This window comes from Thermobia domestica, chromosome 10 (assembly GCF_964235325.1).
Source record: "Thermobia domestica chromosome 10, izTheDome1.hap1.1, whole genome shotgun sequence".
Taxonomy (NCBI): Eukaryota; Metazoa; Arthropoda; class Insecta; order Zygentoma; family Lepismatidae; genus Thermobia; species Thermobia domestica.
Genome location: NC_137463.1, coordinates 164,664,719 through 164,684,596, shown reverse-complemented (window position 1 = coordinate 164,684,596; position 19,878 = coordinate 164,664,719). Strand labels below are relative to the sequence as shown.

At 36.1% G+C, this 19,878-nt stretch overlaps 1 protein-coding gene across 1 annotated transcript in view; it reads left to right on the top strand.

Moving 5' to 3' along the window:
- Window positions 1–8,166: 8,166 nt before the first annotated feature.
- Window positions 8,167–19,878, top strand: part of tefu (Serine/threonine-protein kinase tefu) — a 183,056-nt gene continuing 171,344 nt past the window's right edge. The window contains exon 1 of the mRNA XM_081728713.1: window positions 8,167–8,352. The gene's annotated coding sequence lies outside the window, so the exon portion shown is untranslated. The remainder of the gene's footprint in view (window positions 8,353–19,878) is intronic.

Below are 19,878 nucleotides of genomic sequence, written 5' to 3'. Positions count from 1 at the left end.
TACCCCCTCCCTTGATCATATTCTGGATCCGCGGCTGTATTGCAATATCCACGTGGTATTGTGTACAAACAATACTTTACGCTTGTGCTGTCAAACACCACCACATGGTTTTACGTCAGGATACTACGCACCACATGGATTCACTACAACTAGCACACGACGGACTTCTGGCTCCTCGTATGAAACAGACGATGACATCTTACCAGCAGCGCCACCGCCGCCTGAAGCTCTATAAATTTGGCAGCCACCAGCGGACTAGTATCAATTCTCCGATGTCCCTCCTACTGTTTGCCATGGAACATTAGGAATAACCTGACCGCAAGCCTCTAGCCTGCTACGGGACTCGGCTTTCCTTTCTCCTGCCTTATCCTGCTACGGGGCTCTGTTGAGAATCCTCCCTCAGTTCCTTATCCTGCTACGGGGCTCTGTGACTACTAATCTCCGCACTACTTGCCACGGAGCTTTGGGGATTCCTTTCGCCACTGTGCTTAGCCTGCCACGGGGCTCTGTGGAGACCCTGTCCGCGACCTTACGGTCAAGGCTACCTGTTTCTAATCTAACAGATTTAGAGGAGAATAACTTTGTAGTATTTCTGTAAATACTGTTTCTTAGTAAATTTTCTAATAAAAGCCGGTAGTAGGAGTCGATTCTGGATACTCATTTTATTACCTTGCTCTACTACAACCCTATATGGGACAGAGTTTTACATGGTGAGGCTTTGACCGGCTCAGTTTTACTGAATACTCCCTTACCGGACGCTGTTTTTATTAACCGGAAGTGAACTTTTTTTTAAAAAATTCAAAGATATGTGATGTTTTTGTCAGTGAACTTAGTGATTTAGACGTGGCTATATTTTTAGTGTATGCCTCATACCAGATCAGGGAAAAATACTTTTCCGGAAGACATTGCAAAAATGACAGAACAAAATTCCCGACCTTCTTTTAATATCCCTCACCTTACTAAGTACTCTGGATACGTTACAGAAGATCCTGATAGGTTTTTCATGTTATTGTGGAATGCTGAGAAAAAGAAGGAACTCCTGCCCATATATCTTCAAGACGAGGCTCTCGATTTGGTATTGCAACTAAAAGCACAAAACCAAATAGACACACAGTTATGATCAATTGAAAACCAAATTAACGGATTTAAGTAGATAAAAAATACCAGCATATCGGGCGGAGTTTGAAATTTTTCAGATTCAACAAGGAGAAAATGTACCTATTGAGGCATATTTTAAAAAAAAAGAAAAAGAAAAAAAAGAAAACTGAAGGTCAATCGACAAGTAAACTATTTATCTTTGGGTTTAAAGAAAAAAAATTTACAGAAGATCGCATTGTAAACATTTACTGCGGTACAGGCTTTACAATCACATTTACATAAATTACAAAAAACACATGATTTTATGAAAAAGCGTGATTACGTCGAATTATGGCAAGCAATTTATTCTCTATGTGATCAAAATCCGTCAGTTAACACTTTAAATTCTTCGACAGTGGCTAGTGCTTCCTTTCCCACATATCACCAACAAGCAACTTATCCTTCATGCAGTCAAACACCTAATTGGCATCACTGTCAACAAACTGCTCCAGCATTTCCTTTACCTTCCGCACCCCCGCTACAGGATGCATCTCAAACTCAAGTACCTTCAAATCCTCCCTCCCAAGTTAGCACTACAAAATCTTCACCCGACCCCCTGCGCCAAGCACATCTAACACTACGAATGCCAATGGTTCATTGGAATTAAGCAATCTTGCCAATCAGATGGACGAGTTGTCTCTTTTAGTGGCTCAGAATGCAATGAGAAATTCTTAATTTAGACGTGCGGCCGTAATATTATAAATCACGCAGCGTATGAACTAGGAACGGAAAGAAAAGTTATCCTAAGAATAATAACAAAAATAGCAGTACATCTAGACTGAAACTCTTACAGTCTGTGGGACATATAATAAGCAGGGCCCGTCTTCCAGTATATGTTTTCAAAACAACAACCAGGGAAACGCATATAGGAGCCCCAGGACAAATCTTCTCCAGAACATGTTCTGAGGGCCGTTACACAGGAATAGAACGAACAACAAAAAGTTGTATCGATTGAATCCAATAAACAAACACCTGCATCACTTTACACTGTAGTTCCAGTGACTGGTAGGAAAGAGAGAGTATAAAACTACTAAATCAGGAGCATAAATTACTAGTCAATGTAATGATCAATAGAGAAAAATACCCTGTAACAATAGACACAGGAAACTCTTAGTCTTTGGTTGAAATTAATGATTCCATCCAATACGCAATTACTTCCTTCTAATACCAATCTTAGAGGAATTGAGATTTCAATTGTAAAATTGCGATACATTGTTGTTATTAAATTCAAAATTGGTTATTGCAATTTGTATGTGATTACAATATTATGATGGAATCAATTTCTCTACATGTGCGTAACATAAATATCGGCATACTTCTGCTGCAGTACAGGTTTTCCACAAACTTATGTAAAAAGTAAAATCTCTCGTTCTACAAAACAGGAACACACGCATTGAATTATTTTTCTGTTCTTCGAAAAATCAGTTTGTACTCCTTTCTGCTTAACAGGATTCTGCAAAACAGGAACACACGAATTTGACAAATAACATATTACTAAAGCTACCAGGCGTGAGGCGTCCTGATTTAGCTGGGAAAGTCCTTTCCTTTTGGTTCTAATTCCTACTTTTTTCTCAACTGAAGTCGGAACGCAAAATATTCCATTCTTTTGAATAGTCAGTTATTTTATTTTACACACTTTCTGTTGTTTTCTCTTACAAAACTTTTCTCGTATAAATTTTATTGCTAACACTACAATTCACCTAGGTAAATCATTGCATGTGTGTTCCATTCAAAAGCATTGATATTAAAAAAAAAAAAAAAAAAAAAATGTGATAACTAGTCTGTAATGGTGGTAAAGAAAATCAAAGAAAGTAGACAGCAAGTCATCATTTGTTATATTTAGGCCTATATATACAACAACAATACTCCTAAGAGTTCAATGAAAACTTTGATATTCGTATTCGCAACCAACTATCGCAAGCCTAGTACTGGTGACTGATAGTTTGGTAGCCATTTAAGCAAAAAACTAATTTCTGCAATTCATTCCCCCGTTATGAAGACTCTTCGTTTCAGGCTTGCCTAGTACCGCAGTAAAGCAAAGAAAAATTAATACTGTTGTTATTATAATGTCCAATCCTGTCTTCTGCTGACTTTACAACTATTGAGGTTTTAAATGAAGCTGCACGCTATTCATTTACCTAAAAACAACGTTAATTGCTGTCATACGCATTTCTCACGCCGACGTATACAGATGTTATTCGGAAACTTTTGCTTTGTTATACAACAACGATAACGTCACAGGTGTTAGATTTCACAATTTCGTTAAAATAAATTTTAGTTATGGGTTTGGTTCTGCAATTAGAGTATGTTATGAGCACATAGCTACAGCCAGACATTGATACATACGTATATACCTTTCAGATTACATTTTCAAATTATGAGTATTTTTTTAAGACATCACTTTTCTGTGCTTCGTTATCTATGATGTCTACATCAATATACTGAAACATTTCCTCCTCCACTGATATAAGCATAAAAGATTCCAACTTATCCTGTGAGGAGTAGTTCTCAGTCTGTTTTTTTTAAATGTACTTTAACACAGAAAAGCTTCTCTCGCACCTGTGTACAAAAAAATGTGAGCACGTACTTGAAGGTAAATAGTATGTTACAACAAGTTCCATACACAAGTCTGTAGCAACAAACAATAGTCCTGGTATGAATGAATACACTTTTTCTTCAGAATGAAGTCATCCGGAGAGATATTTGTGGTTTCGACCTCCTCTTCTAATTTCATTACATCATGCTCATCTATAGGGTAGTGTTTCAGTCTCTCCCTATGATTAGCTAAACTGGTCAGTCCCGTTCTTAATAGATCTGCTGTGATATGCGTCTTAAAATATGTCAGTCTTAGCTGTTCAAGTGAAGGTGGTTGAATTCCTCTGCTTCTAATATCTAGAAAACCTTTTGGATCAAGAATAACTAATTCAGAAAAGAAAAAAAAAACTCTTGTTCATATCAAACTGCCTTGACAAGCTTGTGTTTACTGTGTCTACAATAGCATTAAAAACTTGATACTTATGGGGCGTTTACACTTAGTCGATTTGCGTTCGATTCAGTTGAATTGACGTCACTTTCAACTTAATCGACCGTGTAAACGGGTCTTCAACTTAATCGCTTGTTGATCGAAGGCGACTAATCGACTGGCAACTGAATTAAAAGACGTTCTATTTTCTGTGGTTGAAATAATTGAACACATCCATCAATTTGATTCGACCTAGTTGCTTCGATTTAGTGGCAAATGCAGCGAGTCGATTTAGTCGTGCGACTAAATCGACTAAGTGTAAACGCCCCATTATAGGTGTCTTCTGGATGGAATACAAGTTCATTCAGGTGTTAATTCTCGAGGCATCATTTTATTTTTATTTTCCTTCGTATTTTCTGTGGAAGAGTAATAGTAACAGCAATGATCAGATCTTCTTCTTCAAGTAACTTAGTTTTTGTTCATTCAATGAATTCTTCGCTTCATTCTTGGTTGTTCCGAAACTTTCTCTCAGTTCCTGTAACTTTTTGGAAGTCACTTTAACATTGTTGAATGCTTTCATTATATATATATATATATAAAGTTTGTAAAAATTTAGACAGAGTTCATATGTGGTCAATAATGTGCAAAAAAAAAAAAAAAAAAAAAAAAAAAAAAAACCGCCGTCAAAATATTTTCAAATTTGGGTAGGAACTCTTTATGTAATGCTGCTTTTCGTCTAGTGTCTGGTGGCATTAGATTGTTGTTTTCGATTGTCAAGTGTTACAAATAGAATAACAAAGAGAGATGATTCATTGTTGCCCTTTGATCAGAAAACTTTCTTCAGAGAGCTATCCTTTGCCCACCATCTTGTTACTCAAATGAGATTCAGTCGTTGTATTTCGAAAGTGGAGGCCTAAGGTAATTAGGAAAAGAGTCAATTTTTGAATTGGAAATTAAGAAATTAGTTATTTTGACTCTTCAATAGGCCTACATTTTAAAAATGTTTTTACAGATATAGCCTATGTCTTTTCATTTGTTCGATCCCAGCCCCCGCCAAGTGAACTTTGTGGTGGACAAACACCGTGTGCGTGGGTTTTTTCGGGGTTCTCCCGTTTCTTCCCACTTTCTTCATTCCACCATTTTCATTCATTTCTTATAATCACCGTCTCATTTTGCCTAACCGGCATAATCGTGGGACGTAAAACTCAAAGATTTCATTTCATTTCATTTTTTTTTTTTGATTTGGCCATAGTATACTGTCTAAAAGTCTTTTAGATCTACCGGCTCCTGTGGAAAGCACAATTCCACTATGGCCAGTGCGCCCCTGCCATCGAAGAAAAGAAATGAATTTTGTTCTATGAATAAAATAAACATTGAAAAATGATTTCTCTTTTTAAAATGTACAGAGTATCCAAGAAAACTTATATAGGCCTAACACGATCATGGTTATAACTTTACAAGTGGCAGTGGCGGCTAATGTTAGTGTTGCAGCGTTGCGCAACGACCAAGTATTTCAAGAAAAAAATATTATTATCAATAGCAGTAAAGAACAGAAAAAATACTTTTTAATACTTGCATATATACACTTTAAATAACATATTTTTTACTTCTGTAACTATCCGTTCCGTTAATCCGTTTTAAAAAGCGAAAAATAATCCATCACAGAGTCTCTAATTTATATTGTGTTGCAGCGAGCATACAACGACCAGATTCCTTCAGCGCGGCAATTGGAGCAAATGTTAAGTCTCCTTTCCCCTATCTCAGAAGTTAAAGGGACTGGTCGTTGCAGTGCTTCTGCAACACAGCACGGTTTCCAGTGAACGAGCTTTTTCGCGCTAAATAAGATTTCTAAATTTTATTTCACTAGCAATTAACAAATGGAATTTGTTTTTATGCATTCATATTTTTAAATTACGGGACTATACTGAAGCAAATCAATATAATGACAATTAAAAAAAAAAAAAGATTGCAGAATTACAAAATAAGAAAGAAAATATTTAGTAGATGAGAAAAAAATGAAAGTAGACCCGCATTTACAAATTCATTCTTAGCTTATATTGATAATGAAGGCTTCTTCTACAGTAATTTGTGAATCAAATATTAATAAGTCAGTATGTAGAATCGCTCCCCCTTCCTCTGTGGATAGTATTTTAGTATAAACATATTTCTTTTATAAAATAAGTATATTTTATACTCTTGATAATTTCCACATAAAACTGTATGATGGGGAACGCCACATTGAATTTGGGACTAGTTAACAATGCTCAGGGGCGTAGACACAAGTGAGGTCCAAAGGGTCCGGACCTCCCCAAAATTTCGAAACTCGACTAACATTTGTAGACTTTCTTAACGAACTATATTTGTTTAACAGAGAAACGATTGATGTAGGCTAAATACTGTATTTTATTTTACGCCTCATCATGTACTCTTTCTTTTCTTATAAAAATAATCGTTCTATCATTTTTTCTAAAAATATAGATGACAGTAAGAATTACTTATCGTCTTTTCGGGTGCAGTATAAGACAGGTTCCATATTATGTAGACGTATTGGACCTCCGTCAAATACTTTGGACCCCTCCCAGTTAACATTTCTGGGTGTAGAACTGGCAGTGCTGTATGTTTTGATGTTCTTTGATTTTTGGCTTCTGTTACATGCTGATCCTTCATCTGGCGGGTTTCGAGGTTTCCTTTCCAGAACATACCACATTGGTAAGCATTGTTTCGCCTCATGTGGAAGTATATTGTGTTCATCGTGCATTGCGTAACAACGAAGACGGATGATTTGGAATGTAGTTTTTTCTTTTATGCACATGTGTGTGTGTGTGTGTGTTGATGTATGAATATGTGACATTCGGAATTCATATACCAGTACCTATTTTGTATCAGCTGTTTGGTTTTTAATTATTAGGTTTAATTTTATTGTGTGCTTTAGTTCTGTAAATAACCTACAAATTCTGAATGAATTGTATACCATGACTTCTATAAATAACTTATAAAAAACATACAGCTTTCAACTGAGGAAAAATTTGCAATTAAGACTTAGACAAAACAAGCAAAGGGCAATTCAGGAGTGTTCAAAAAAAAAAATCAAGTTTAAATTTACAAGATATCTTATGGCAGTAGTGTTGTTTGCACCAGATACATTTCTTCAATTTATTTTAAATTTTCCTGGATAAACTGTGAATAAAGTGTGTTCAATGTACATTTTTTTATAACACTAATCTCTGCTATGAACTCTCTTCAGTCAACGCTGAAGAGGAATTCGGATCACTGTCAGAGATTGAGTTTGCTAGAAAGAATTGTTTGCAATAATCTAGAAAAAAATATTTAGTGAATCTACAAATCTTCTGAAATTAATATTAACTGTACTTATGGCGTCAGCAAAATAAGAAAAGCTTTTTTCACATCGAAAAGAATTGACACTTTCAAGGAATTGAATGTCCCAAGAAAGGTTATCACCATTGGTTATGCTTTCCATCGAAAAAGACCTGACAATAAGAATACCAGAGTTCAACCAGCATGTATTAGACAGATTTTCTCCGATCAAAGAGAGGAGAATGAACTTACTAATTAATTAATGTGATTAATCGGATAAAATGTTCTGCATTTTTTTATTTTTTAAAAACAGAATTTTATTTAATTTAACATGTCACATAGCATTTGCATCTAAAGTTATCCTAATTAGTCAATGAGTCCACTTTATATCTTCTGTCTCTTATCGTTCGCACTGCAACACCCGAAACCACAATCCACCGGCCGCCACTGACAAGTGGTGTGGTAGTGATAGTCGGCCTTATGCAGAGTCGTTCTGACGTGTTATTCTGAGAGTAGCATACTAAAGAGTTCGACTAACATATGTTCATTTCATTAGTCAGGCTTTTAGTATAACATTCATCATACATCAAAACGACTCTGCATAAAGCCCAGTACGTTTATATATGAAAATATTCTTTAGTATTAGATTTTAAGTTAGAACATATTCTAGTGGAATTCTGGTGTTTTTGTTCATGATTCTTACGGAATTTTGAATTGTATCATTGGCAACACCAGAAGGCGGGTAACTGGCAACTCTGATGTGGTTTGTGTGTAAACACTGGGTAGAGAGTTGCGCTGGAATTTTAATATGTGAAATTAGAGTCTTGTTGAATTAGTTTCAAAGATATTAATACGTAATCCATATAGACAGGAAATAATGTTTAGATGAATTGTAGTACAGATAACTTGACACGTAAGAGTTGACCTTTGCGAATCAGGTGAGTACTAGGTGTTGGAGCACGAGGAACAAGTGTGATGTTAAAAGTGTAACCACAGAGAAAAAACAAAAATCCTATTTTCTCTGTAGTATAACATCATGAAGGTAATATAGAAAGTGAAGTAAATGAAAATGGGGTTCATTTAACTTCGTACGAGGTGTTGTCAAACAGAAAATGAATTAACATACACATTTCTTCATCTACCCTTGCAGGGTTTTAGAGCATGCGTTCATATTGGAATGACACTTTTTACTTCATTTACTACGAATAATGCAGAAAAGGGGGCAAGTCTTTACTTTGACTCCAACTGTGACTTTAATCGGTTCTTATAGGTTTAGTAACATTGTGGCCCTTGTACTTATAGTATAATTCTTAACTTCGTATAGTAACATTGTGGCCCTTGTACTTATAGTATAATTCTTAACATCGTATAGTAACATTGTGGCCCTTGTACTTATAGTATAATTCTTAACAGAAGTCACAGTTGGAGTCAAAGTAAAAATTTGCCGAAAAGGGTTCTTTTATTGGGGAAACTTTACCGTACACGTCCCAGCTGTGCATTGACAAGTAGGATCGCTTTAGTAGGATAGTAGACTAGAATAAGGCAGGAATGAATGGGGAAGGGAGGGTCGGGTTAGCATAGGGAAGTTTGGACCCATTTTGTTAAAATTATTAGAGTATAATTTATCGTCTCTGCATAAGGATGCAACTGGAGCGGGCATTGTAAAGTTAACCCCTTGTATTTACTCACAGGTGAAGATGTGAGAGAACTCAACAGAGGGTATAGATATGGAATGCTGAAGATTTTGGGTGTTGCTTGTTCTCTTTCTGGATTTACAGCTGTGTATTCTTATCTTATTGAAACAAAGTAAGAAGCTACTTCTCCACAATACGGTGGAATTTAAGAATGATCTGTCAAATTGACAAAGTATTGGGTATAGTTTAGAATCTCCTCTAAATCCATCGACAGCTCTGGAGCCGGTTATATCTACATCAGTTACAAATAACGAACCGTAATAACTAGCAAGTAAACCAGAATCCCTAACAGTTGATTTGGGGGATAAGAAGTATTTTCTTTTCACTTTTCTTGCTTTAAATGATTCCCTGAGATGTACTAGATTGTTTTATTACCCTGGCACATGTACGAATAATTGCTTTCAGATTGATATTACGCGTGAAAACTGATGTGCTATCCTATTATATGCAATTATTTCATCACGAAATTCACCCCTAATGCCTTAGAAATTGTTTCTTAGGGTAGCAGTTGCATTCATAGGGGCAGATTCACTTTACGAATACTTTTCGTAACAGGTATAAATATGAGTCAGACGCACCATAAAAATGACTGCAAAAGCAAGTCAACTTGTGCTAGGTGGCCACTAAATGAGAATGCTATATAATCGAGTCAGGACAGGGGTGGGTGGGGTGATAATCCGCAGAGAACAAGCGCATCAACGGCGGGGAGTAGGCCTATGCGGGATCATTCCATTCCAAATCATCACAGCGCAAAATCTCACCATCTCAGATTGTGATCAGAGTTGGTGGAAACCAAAAGCTTGTGGAGTAAACAACATTTGCCAAGTTATAAACTCCATTGATAAGTAGTTGTCAAATGAAACAGTGTTGCCAACCTGAGAAAGTGCCATTTTTCGCAAACATGCTAAACGAAAAAAAATCATATCTCGCTCCTAATTTAAGTAGAAACGACATGCCGTTTTTTTTTTTTTTTTTTTTTAAGCTGAAGGAATGCCCTTTCAATGAAAAATAGATGTAAACCGTTTCTGTTAATTTTTGGTGTCAAGGTCACACACTGTGACCTTTGATCTCAAATATCTGAAAAAATGCATTTTTATCGAAGAAAAACACATGTTATGTAGTGTCATGGTGTCCATCTGTTGTGTAAATTTCATGTTGAGATGGCAACGAGAACAGAAGTTACAAAGCAATGAACATAGCAGACTTCAGTAAAAATGCAGTATTAAATGGGTGGATATGATGTAAGAATCTTTCAAGTGTAATATAAATCCCCTTGAAACAAGTAAATGTTCCACATTTCAAAATGGTACTCACCTACGACTGAAGAGGATGTTGCTTTATCCTTTCCGTTCTCTCTTGCGTGGTAGTAACGCGTGTAGCTGGTAAATTATATGTGCTATCAGTGGCTGTGCACGGGTCCACTGAAGCAAGAACATGAGTGATTGGAACAGTCAGAGCATCAGAAGGTTGGGGATAAACATACGATGATGGGCCATGAGGATGAAGGAAGTTAATAAGAACTTATTGCATATACGCATTCATGATCATCACATGTTTTAAGCACTATGCATCATCATAAACACATGTCACAAATTCTTTCGATTCCTCTAGTGAAACTGATTGTCTTGAAATGTTCATGTGGTGGACTACACTCACTACTGTTGTAGAATATCTTTTCACAACTAACTTGTCAACTAGTACTGGTATGAATGCATGAAGCTTTTGTGTTCCTGGTACTGGTCGTGCTGTATCAAATCGTGCACTCAGAACTTTATCTGCAGCAGTGATTTCTTAGTGGGTAACATACGCAAAGTTCATGTTGTGTACATTCTTCTCTGCCCAAACAAATAGCTGCTGTGGAGTAATTATTTGGTCTGAGGATGGGTGCTGCAAACTTGCTCAAGCAGCTAGCCTCTTTATAGTCACTCCAATCCCATCACAGACACTCTTACCATGGGAAGTGGCAAAGAAGGGCCATTCAGCATGGATTCCAAAATCATCGCAGCGGTGTAGTAAATTGGTGAAGTTTCTCCTGTTCTTGTATTGTTCACCACTGCCATCAGAAAAATAATATATATAAGATACTCCGTTGATGTTTTCTTTCAAAAGTGTAATCAATCTCTTCTGAAACACAAGTACAGCAGTGGTGTGATGTTGCATGCAGTCCGAGATTATGATAAGGTTAGTGTATTCGATTCCAACTGCAGGGATTTCACGGAAATAAACAGCAAATGGGTGAACAGTGGCTTGTGCGTTGTTCCAAGGGAAACCTTGGACCTCGTTTTGCAAAATGAAGGAATAATTTTCCGCAAAGACAACTTCACCTACAGTTAAATCATCTTTAGTGTCCTTCATGTACTTTGCCCGTTGGTTTGCAATAAAAAGCATGTGCCCGCAAGAGTGTTCATTTAGAAATAAATAGGTCAACCAATTCGTTAGTGGCTTCATTGTCACAAGGGCACATGTATTAGAAGTAACACAATGTTTGGAGTTAACATGTTCAATTGCATTCTGTTCAAGAACATTATCCAGAATGCCCCTCACCATAGCTACTTATTCAGTGCACTGCTGGAAGAAGCACTGCGGTTGAGGTGGGTTGCACATCATAATTGATAGGCAGTAGTGGTACGTTGATAAGCAGACCTCCGCATTTTCGAACAACTTACCCAGCTTACATTCTCAACCTCCGGATGTGTCTGTCCAATCACTCATGTTCTTGCTTCAGTGGACCCGTGCACAGCTACTGGTAGCACATATTATTTCCCAGTACAGATGTTATTACCACGCAAGAGAGAATGCAAAGGATAAAGCAATACCCTGTTCACTTGTAGGTGAGTACCATTTTAAAATGTGCGACAATTTATTGTTTCAAGGGAATTTATATTACACTTAGAAAATTCTTACATCATATCCATTCATTTAATATGGCATTTTTATTGGTCTGCTAGGTTCATTACTTTGTAATTCCTGTTCCCGTAGCCATCCCAACATGAAATTTACATAACAAATGGACACCATGACAATACACAACGTGTTTTTTTGTTGACAAAAATTAAAAATCCATTTTTACAGATATTTGAGGCCAAAGGTCACAGTGTGTGACATTGGCACCAAAAAATAACAGAAATGGTTTATCCCTATTTTTTTATTGAAAGGGTATTCCTTTAGCTTTATAACAAGCCCAGCATGACGTTTCTATCTAAATTAGGAGCGAAGTTACGATTTTTTTTTCGTTTGGCATGTTTGCGAAAAACGGCACTTTTTTTGTCAGGTTGGCAACACTGCTATATGACAACTACTTGTCACTGGAGCTTATAACTTGGTGAATGTTGTTTACTCCACAAGCTCTTGCTTTTCACCAACTTTTATCACAATCTGAGATGATGAGGTTAAAAAGTCCTTTTCTTGTGTGTGATGATTTGGTGTGGATTGACTCTGTGCATAAACGAATTCTGCCACGACAATTCACCTATTTTATCGGTGTTTCGGCATCAGGTAGAGTGGAATGAGGGTATACGTTAGGTCACGATAAACAGCAATTAGTACAGTGTTAATATAATTTGTGGTTTATTTCGTTTATTGTATGGAGCAACAGTATGTAGAGAGTTGACGTAAAGAAGAGAACATTCTTGCATAGAGTTTCGAGTTGTGTGTATTGAGAGTACCAAGACGATAATGTATAGTCTTGAATATCGAGTGGAGTTAGTACTGCTCTGTGGAGAAGCTGTAGATGAGGTCCATTATCATTATCCTGTCATTTCAAGATCATAATACCAAAATGTAGCGAAATAATTCGATAAGTTCAAGAGCAGTAAATTCAGTGTATATGACAGAAAACGCAATGGATGTTGCAAATTTGCTACAAATGAACAGAATTCAGTAAATGTGATTGCGAAGATGACAGTCAGCCCCAAAAGGTCAGAGCGCTATGTGGCTCGCGAAAGTGGTTCAGTAGAGTCTGTTCGCAGAATACTGAACATTTTCAGCATATTTTCAAAGCTACAAGTTAAAGCTTGTACACACAATGAAGGGGATCATACAGCAGTTGTAGGCTCATCTGTCTTTTCCTTCGACATGTTCCAGTGATGAAAATTTTTCGATTCATAAAAATATACTCCAGTTATTCCTACATCGTTGTTTAGCCGTGATGTGACGTGGAAAATTTTCCGTTCTAAACAAATATCAGTAATCAAGTAACAATTTCTCATTAATCATAAAATTAATTGAATTCATGTATGGGAATGTTAGAAATGAAAGATCGTTTAAAGAATCTGAAAATTTTCATGGTTCAGACAATTTTCTTCACTATGTAGGAACAAGTGAAACAATTTTTCATGAATCGAAAAATTGTCTGTCCTGTATGGAAAAATTGAAAAAAAAAAAAAAAAAAGAAAAAAAAACTGAATCGGAAAGTTTTATTGCTCTGTAGAAACATGTGAAAGGAATTTTCATGGATCGAAAAATTTTAATTGTAATGTAGAAACAAGTTGAAAACCTTTCATAAGCCGGACAATTATGGATATTATGTATAGTGATATTAGGTGAAAAAATTTCCAGAATATTTAACTGCACATTGAGCTATAAAATTCAATTCATGTAGAAGAAAGTTAGACAGCAACAAATTATAATTTTCCAATTAGCTTTTGGGAACCGGAAAATTTTCTAATAATTCAAGTTGGGAAGCAAAAATTTACATAGTGTTTCTCTCTGTGTGTGTGTGTGTGTGTGTGTGCGTGCGTATATATATATAAAATGCAGGGAACATACATCGAGTTCGTAGAGAACAAATATCACATTCTATTATTTAAAATGTAACAAGAAATCGATAAGAAACCTTTTGTGGATTTATCAATTATTTCACAAACAGAAAATTCCACTATTTCTTCACATATAGCCCTGCCTATGTAATGAAATAACTGCATAAAAGTTCCTTATAAAGATTATTTTTGTAACAGAAAATAAGAAGAAATGTTTTGATTTTATTGTGTTTAACACTCGTAAATCATAATTTCAATATTGGAATTTTGTATAATCAACATCTTAGAGCAGATATTTGTATTGTAAAACTACCATTATTATGTATAAAAATGTATTAGAAATAATAACGATTCGATAAAGCAAGTACATATATATATAAATAAAAAAAGGAAATATATTTTTTATTTTGTAATAATAAATGAAATTGTTGTTTTTAGAACGCAGCGCTAATAGTGCAGCTTTTTACGTTTCTTTTATTATTTTTTGGAAGAACAACTACACAAATCAGCCTCCTACTTTCTCTTCTGAATGAATATATGAATAAATAAATGTTTGTTTCCAGAAAATGGTCAGTATTTGTTTTCATGAGTTATTCAAATTTTGGGTAGTCAAAAATTTACAGTAGGCACTTTATATTATCTCTACTTATTTATAAATGTTGCAGTATGTAAATCTAGAAAAGTAGTAAAGCTATGAGAAAACTTCGTCTTACGAGCATTAAACTGACGAAATATAATTTTATGAAATCAAAGGTGGATTTCAAGGGAAGAACGCATTGAAGTTTTCGAAACATTTTTGAAGAAATGAAGAATCGTTAGATTTTCACTTCATGAAACTTTTCAAGACAATATTTATTACCAATAAATTTTACGGCTAAACAACGATGTAGAAATAAGTGGAGTATGTTTTTATGAATCGGAAAATATTTATCACTTTTAATAAATTTAAATTTTAAATAATAGAATGAGATATCTGTACTCTACAAACTCGATGTATGTCCCCTGCACTGTACACACACATACAGAGAGAGAGAGAGAGAGAGTTGATTTTGAGTTTAACGTCCCTTTGAGCAGCGAGGCTATGTGAGACGGGACCTGCTGATTAACATGGAATCCGAATTACATGAGCTCCCGTCGGGAATCGAAGCCAGGTCTTCCATGCCAAAGGTGCGTATGCTAACCGCACATAGCATACGGAGCTCGCAGAGAGAGACAGAGAAACATGGAGACAGACAGAGACAGAGACAGAGACTATATAAATTTTTACTTTCCAACTTGAAATAGAAAATTTTCCTGTTCCCGAAAGCTAATTGAAAATTATAATTTGTTGCTGAGTAACTTTCCTCTAAAGAAATTCAATTTTTTAGCTGAATGTGCAGTTAAATATAGTGGAAACTTTTCCACCTAACATCCATAATTGTCAGGCTTATGAAAAGTTTTTTCCACTTGTTTCTACAGAGCAATAAAACTTTCCTATTCACAAAAAGTTGTTTTACTTTTTGCTTCAAAATGATGAAAATTTTCCGACCCATAAAAAGTTTTTCAATTTTTCCATAGAAGACAGAAAATATTTCGATTTGTGAAAAATTGTTTCACTTGTTCCTACATAGTACTGAAAATTGTCTGAGCCGTGAAAATTTTCAGATTCTTTAAACGATCTTTCACTTTTTAACATTTCTATACGTGAATTCAATCAATTTTATGATTACTGAGGAATTATTACTTGATTACTGATATTTTTTTAGAACGGAAAATTTTCCGAAAAAATATAGCGGGAAATTTTCCGAAATGGAAAATTTTCCACCTCACATCACTAGCATGTTCTGTTCAGTTACGCGTGCCTATTTTTTCTGGATGGACACGCTCATACACAAAATGAATTTTTGTCGAGTGACAACTCACGATTGATCCGTGAATCGAACAACCTGATACTCCTAAGGTGATGGAGTGATGTGCATACTTGGAGCTATAGCTGTGTGATCACATTTCTTTGATGCTAATGTCAACTAGTGCAAATATGAAGAATTGCTGGACACCAAGTTACTGGAATTCCTCAACGGAAAATTATTGTCTCAACAATATATAGTCATGGCTATGACAGTTCGGCATAAACTAAATGTGATATTTGGTGTGCGCTTAATTGAACGAGATTGATCACAGTTACGGCTTTTACGTTCGTCCGAACTCACTCCCCTCGATGTTTTCTTTTGGGTGTGTCAAGCAGCAAGTTTATCAGATAGAACCTATATCTATAGACTTGAAACAAAGGATCACGCCCGACATTAAGCACATCTTTCGTACCCCACTTTCGTGCGTGACAGAAGAATGTTAGGATCACATTAGGCACTATCTTCACGTTGGTAACTGCCTGTTTCACAGTTGAATCATTCAATGTAAACAGAGGATGTGAATTCAGTCATTATATGTAATCAAAGATGTTAATTGTTTTGATGCCCATTTGTCGACCGATTTCTGTGTTGCACCATATATTGTTCTATATATATTGTAATACATCGTATGTCAAAATTTAGGTGGTTTTAATTAAAATGAATAGGTGATCGATCACCACTTGTTTCATTACCTGGCAAAATATCGTATGTATGCGGCTAGTTGAAGCTGTACAAAGAATCGAATCATGTTCTTTATCTGTCAAAACTTACAAAGTAAGACAGTTTCTTTTTATTCTCCCTTAAATTTGTGATTTTTAACATCTTATTACAAGAAAAAGTGCGATATATTGTTTTATTGTATGGCATTGAAAACAAAATTGAGAATATCGGGGGATTTAGGGATTTTGTTCATTTACGTCTAGAATCAATGAGCAAAGCTAAAAGCTTAAGTCGTGTGCATGCGCATAAATTATTTCGTTGTCTTTTGCAATTCGCCCTGTAGAATCTGCAGAATCTGTAGTCTGCAGAACCAGAAACAGTTCAAATTGCGTTCCACACAAAGTTGAATTGTGATACTCCAAGTGCCTATAATTCGTCGATAATATAATAAGTTTGAAATCACCCGATATCTGTATGAGAAAAAGAATGTTAGAAGAATGTCTAAAGAGAATGGTGAAGATTTCTTCAGAGAATCCCTCAAGTGTAGTGCTGAAAAATCTGTTAGGAATGCCAGCTGTATTCTAGCAATGCTCCTGGAAGATTTTAAGGAGACACTTTGCGTATATACCGTTTACAAATATTACAGGCTTTCAAGTTTATTGACAATGCTAATCTTGGCATCTCCGCGGTGAACATGTTGCAACATGAAGATGATGACTTTCGTGATCTAGTTTGTTCAGTAATGGATCAACATTTCACCTTAGGGGACAGTTTAACACATATAATGACCGTATTGGAGGTCAGAAAATGACCAGAAGTTCTTACAATGCGAACGAGACAGCGCGAAAGTAAATATATTTTGTATGCTATCCGGACGGCGATTGTACTGCGTTCTTTCTCGTTAAGCAAGTGTAATAAGAGTTGCTTATCTGGATATGTCTCAAGTATGGTTCTTTGCAACTGAAGGAACTTCGACAGTAAGATGTGCGCTCCCCCACTATTATAAGGCTAAACGCGAGATTTCAGATGCTGTAATTCCCAACCGCTGGATTGGTAGCCAATAGACAGGTTTTGTTCGGTGGGGCTGTGGCATCCAAGGTCATCCGATGGAACCTCATGTATTTTTTTTTGCGGGGGGGGGGGGGGGTGAAGAATTATATGTATATTCCTCTAGTACCTGCTGACTACCCGACTTGGTGGTGCAGGCTTGTAGCGGCTCCCGTTTCCATTACTCCAGACATGCTGATTTAAAGTACGGTAAGAACTCGCGTATCAATTGGATGTGTGCGGCGTCATAGAAAGATACTACATTGAACCTTATAGAGAAGAAGGTGTTCCGGTCATTCCATGTGACATCATCAGTTGAGGGGGGGAAGCGTCTCTACCGTCAGTTTTTTATAAACCTTTAACCGCCATGAGGCATCAACGCTATGCCTCACTGTTTTTATAAATTTTTGCCGCGTGGCACGTATGAATGCCGCACACTTTTTTGTTTTCGAAGATTATACACATGCAGTATGCAGAATCGGTCCAAATAAAATGAGAAAAATCCAAATTACGTTTTGGCCCCAGGAATAGTTTTTGCTAATACATTGTAGCAGTTAAAGGGTTAAGAGAAATATTGTAAAATTGTTTTCATCTGCCACCAACTTGGATTTAGATTTATTTTTGTTCAATCTCATGTAAAAATAAGGATTTTCAGTGATGTAGAAAATATTCTAGTGCACAATTACTTCCCAAGATGGAAGGTTGTGGTTTATACTTCTCAAAGCAGATACATTGGTTTTTCATAAAACATACGTAAAGGCAGAATAATAATGTGGTAAAAGGGATTTTAGGATCGCGAATGCAGCCTCAGAAGTACAAACTCTGCCAATTTCAGGAGCAAACGAAATTACCTAAAACCACAGGATGGGGTGTTCTGTACACGAACTATGGCTAAAAGGGTTTTCAGAAATGGTGAAATATAGCTGGAACTGAAAGTTTTTCATGCAAAATTTTGGCTCCGAGAAAATAATTTCAAGGTCAAATATCTGAAAGTGGAGTGCAGGAAGATAAAGAAAATGAAATTAAGTCTTTGGGTTTTACGTCCCACGCTTAAGAAGACGGTGATGATGAGAAATGAATGAAATGGTGGAATGAAAAAGTGGGAGAAAACGGGAAGACCCGAGGAAACCCACTCACACACCACCACAAAATTCACTTGGCGTGAAGTGGGATCGAACCAGGAATCCCATGCATCAGAGGTGAGCGCTCTACCACTGAGCCACCGCGGCCTGAGTGCAGGAAGAAGTTTGAAATTTTAGCCCTAGGTACTCCTACTAGTTCTGAATACAAACTGTGGAGTTTATTTTGTGGTTTTCACTGATGAACAATTTGGTTTTCACCGATGAACAGGTTCTCAAATTTCTTATATATAAGGTGAGTTTTTTTAACTTGAGATTACAAACTACCTACAGAAATAAGCATCGATCGAAAAAGAAAAATCCGAAATAAGAAGTTAATATTTCGGAGGGGAAAATTCAGCAGCGATAAAAGTAACCCTCCCCCTGTTGGTGGAGTAGGGACAACTTTGAAAACTTACTTTTGGACCACCATTTCTTATCTCCTCTTGAGATTCAGATCTTACGAGAGTAAGTAAGTAAGTGTTATTCGTTTTTTTTTTTTTTTTTTTTTTTTTTTTTTTTTTTTTTTTTAAGTTCCTGGTAGATACCGCTGTAATCAGAGAAAGCTAGTCTCACTAAGGTTTCTTCGATTGGGAGCTCCCACGATTCATTCCAGAATAAGTCTGCGATAAACGATACCAATGTGTTACGCATTTCCTCGACTCGTGGAAGGTGGCTCTGCATGCGAGTCCCCATTTACATTTTCCTTCACTGCAGCCCCAGGGGGACTAATTTTATTACAGGTGAATTTCCCCCTCCAAAATGTTAACTTGTTATTTCGGAATATTTTTTCGTCCGATGCTTATTTCTCCAGATAGTTTTTAGTTTCAAGTTTTAAAACATAACTGACCCTATATCTAAGGATTTTTGAGCTTGTAAATCGTTCACTAATGTAAACCACAAAATTAAACCCACAGTTTGTATTCAGAATTGGTAGGAGTATGTAGGGCCAAATTTTTAAATTTCCTGCTTCCCTCCCTTTCAGAGATTAGGCTGTTTTTGTAATTTTCAGTGCCAAAAATTGGTATGAAGGACTTCCAATTCCAGCTATATTTTACCATTTCTGAAAACCCTTCTAGTCACAGTTCTTGTGCAGAAAACCTCATTTTGTAGTTTCAAGTACTTTTGATGGCTGCATTCGAGATCTTGAAAATCCTTTTAACCATACCATTTTCCTGCCGTTATATATGTTTTATGAAAGACCAATATCTCTGCTAATATAGTTGGCTACAAACAGCAACTTTCCCTCTTTTGTAGTAACTGTGCAACAGCCTATTTTCTACATCATGGCAAATCCTT